The sequence below is a fragment of the Amphimedon queenslandica genome, unplaced genomic scaffold (assembly GCF_000090795.2).
Source record: "Amphimedon queenslandica unplaced genomic scaffold, v1.1 AMPQUscaffold_12603, whole genome shotgun sequence".
Classification (NCBI taxonomy): domain Eukaryota; kingdom Metazoa; phylum Porifera; class Demospongiae; order Haplosclerida; family Niphatidae; genus Amphimedon; species Amphimedon queenslandica.
Window position 1 is genome coordinate 18140 of NW_003547161.1, and position 3318 is coordinate 21457.

General features: G+C 34.4%; 3 long non-coding RNA genes across 3 annotated transcripts; 1 reads left to right on the forward strand and 2 right to left on the reverse strand.

The window, feature by feature from the left end:
* The first annotated feature begins 9 nt into the window (after positions 1 to 9).
* Positions 10 to 779, forward strand: LOC109587350 (uncharacterized). The gene is made up of 2 exons (XR_002187541.1): positions 10 to 409; positions 575 to 779. It is a non-coding gene; the product is annotated as an uncharacterized LOC109587350 (long non-coding RNA).
* Positions 589 to 1706, reverse strand: LOC109587351 (uncharacterized). The gene is made up of 2 exons (XR_002187542.1): positions 1324 to 1706; positions 589 to 1273 (listed from the first exon to the last, which is right to left on the reverse strand). It is a non-coding gene; the product is annotated as an uncharacterized LOC109587351 (long non-coding RNA).
* Positions 1707 to 2026: 320 nt separating this feature from the next.
* On the reverse strand, positions 2027 to 3312 carry LOC109587348 (uncharacterized). Its single transcript, XR_002187540.1, has 2 exons — positions 2499 to 3312; positions 2027 to 2326 (listed from the first exon to the last, which is right to left on the reverse strand). It is a non-coding gene; the product is annotated as an uncharacterized LOC109587348 (long non-coding RNA).
* Positions 3313 to 3318: the final 6 nt, after the last annotated feature.

Here is a 3318-nt window from a genome sequence, read left to right on the forward strand (position 1 = left end):
CCATCTAAATAGGCATGCTTGGTTGTTATCCATTCATTTTAATGCATATGCGCATGTGCAGTATGCTAAACTAGCTTTTGAAGGGGACAACGAACCAGAAAGAAGCTTTACATTATTGTGTATACACAAAATAGACAAATAGAAGCATTACAAGTACATGTAGCTGGATTGATTATGGGGCAATGTATTAAAAATGTGCATGTCTGTGTGAATGCATACTGAAATTTATAGGATCTACATGTAATATCTCAATAAAAAACAATTCTTAACCTTTATTATTCTCTGATAGGTGTTGTTGTCCATGGTCTAATGCTTGTAGGGTAAGGACTGCACAAGAAGAGGACACTGTAGCCATTGTTGGTATAAAGAATGAGAACAAAGATGATACGAGTGATGAGGCTGAAGATGAGTGAGTCTTTAATCATATACCCTCTCTTTCTCCTCCCTGACTTCCTCCCTTCTCTCTGTCTCTCCCCTCTCCTCTTTTTTTTTCTTCCTCCTCCCTCTCCCCTCTTTCTCAATCCCAATACTCTAATCATGTACATGTACTGTTCTTTCTCTCTTCTCTCTACAGTGAGAATGAGTCACTGATAAAAGATACAGATGTCCTTGAGTCTAGTCTGTCAGCTAAATTTGACAAATAATGGATCAAGCAACCTTTGTATCATTTTGTGTACTACATGTAATAGCATTAATTGTTAGATTTTTATGATAGACAGATTTTATTATTTTGCTATTATTTTTAAAAATTTATGCATGCAGCAGGTTGTACAATGTAACACAATAGAACTATAAATGATGTGGGCAAGACTTATAGATCTAATGGTAATAGCAAGGATACTGTGAATTTTAGATACATATGTTTGCTCTTGCATGGGTAATAACGGGTGGTATTACTGCAGAGATAATAAGTACATAGCATATGTAGACTATAAGGTAAAAACTTAGTCTTAGTGCTAACATCACACAAGACATCTTGGTCTTGGCATACTAGATATACGACAGTCATATATCTATGGTCTTGGCCCAAGTCCAAGCCTGAACTGTATGCATGCTGCAGTTCAGACCAATATCTATGCCTTCAGGCTGAGATGATACATTGTTGACCAGTAAACAAAATGACAAACAAATCCGGCATACAATCAACAATACACCGATGCAGAGAAAAACTTATACAATATGGTATTCATACAAATAAGTGTAAGTACATGGTATAAGTGTCACTGAGTCACACAACACAGTTTTTGGGTACTTTGCAATAACTCGCCACAACCTAAAATAATACAATAACTAGATTACCTCAGTAAAATTAATTTCACTAACCATATCTTCTTTTTTGTAAAAGTAACTTGTTCCCACTTCTTGCTGAGGCTCAACCAAAAAGCAATGATTATTTTCGTTATACCAGATTTTATCACCAGCAATGAATGCTGCAGCTCGACCTGCTCCACTAGCTGACTCTTGCAGTGGTCGACGAGGAAGAGCTGCCGCTATCAAGTTATCTCTTGCTTCTCTAAGCCACATTATAAATAACAGCATAAGTATCATGTCTCAACTACGCAACCAACGAAAGACTTATTTTGAAGAAGGGGAAGAAAAAGAGCAGCAAGAAAATTATAGTTGTAGAAATTCCCGCCGGGTTAAGAGGTAGTCTGCATCTGAGGAGCTGATAAGTGTATTCACAGCTATTATGAACAATAGACTACGCCAAAACAAATTTTTGGATCAGAGCATAGATAATAGAGTAAATGAAATTTACTCTATTTCTATAATAATTAGAGTAACTTCATTTACTCTAATCACTATGCTCTAATATCTATGATCAGAGCCTCATTTCATCTTTCACTCCATGAATATCATTATTAATTAAATGAATATAATTATTAATTAAATGAATATCATTATTATTATTAATTAATTTTAAATCCCGTCTCATGTAGTTTTGACATCCCTGCCGATGTCAAAAAAAGGAGCTAGGAGTCTATACAAGACCAAGCTAAGCCATATAAAATTGAGTATACTTGACTATGGCTAAGCTAAATACCATAATGGGTACATAGTGTGACAAAATAATGAGTATATTATTTGTGTTCAAAAATCTCTACTGTCTATCATGGCATGCATTACATCAGAAGTCCATACTCTCCAGTCCTTCCTCTAAAAATTGTTTATATATTCTCATAAATTTTGCTGTGAAGGCCTCAAGATGAAAGATTGCTTTACTACCCAGTTGTGACTGAGCTTGATACTGAGCTGCTAATTGAGTCACTTTAGCTTTCAATGTGCCATCACAGTTACATGTAGCAACCAGCTCATTTAATATCCTCTGTAGAAGGAAAATATTAGAAAAAATATTGCAATAATTAATTTTAAATACATGTACATGTGTATTTCCTATTACTTTCCCTTTCTTCCAGTAGAAGGAAGAAATTGACTATGAGTCTCTCATTTCCTCTTATATCACTCTCCCTCCCCCCCTCTCTCTCTCTCTTAGTTACTTTAAAAATAATATCAGGTGGTATACAATGAGTTAACAGCTCATAATAACATCCTCTTACTTCAAGTAACCTCAAAAATAAATACAATACATTTAAATCATAGATATTACACCCACAGGGATTGGAAACCGCCCACGCATTCTATAAATAGGCGTGAGCTATCCTTGTTTGTGCGCTTGGCTCTCTTATCTATGTAAACACAGGCGCAATAGTTCTTGCTCTTGTATAAATTTGTGGGACTGTTTCTTCAACAATAGACCAAAAGGGCACAAGGTAAAGTTATTATTAGCTACTTACGTAGCAAATCTATAATAATAAGGGTCTTTTATACGGAAATGTATTATAATACTGCCAGTAGCGCTTGTTATGCCTTTTGTCTTTGTGGGACTCCATCTGATAAAGAAAAGCTAGTCTGAAGTTTTTGCATGTTTAGAGTAGTAGAGATTTGTTTTGTCTATAATATTAAATATTATAGACAAAAAACTTGACAACAGTAAGATATAGCAATGCTAGCATACTTTAAACCTCTCTCTCTTTGTGTTATTAATTAAAATAGTCGAATTCTGATAATTATTATAAAAACTTTGATATGAAGTTTCCATTTGGACAACAAATGCTATCAGACAGTGAGCTAAACAATTTAATATTTATTTATTTATTATAGACATGATGGTAGACTGATTGGCTTTGTTGACCTTGGAAACATTAACAATCACTTGGCTCAGTTTGAAGCTTCCATCAATAATGATAGCGATGATGTCAGCTCTTATTCTCTTCCTCTAGCAAATTCTATAATTACTTTTATGGTCAAAGGTTTATT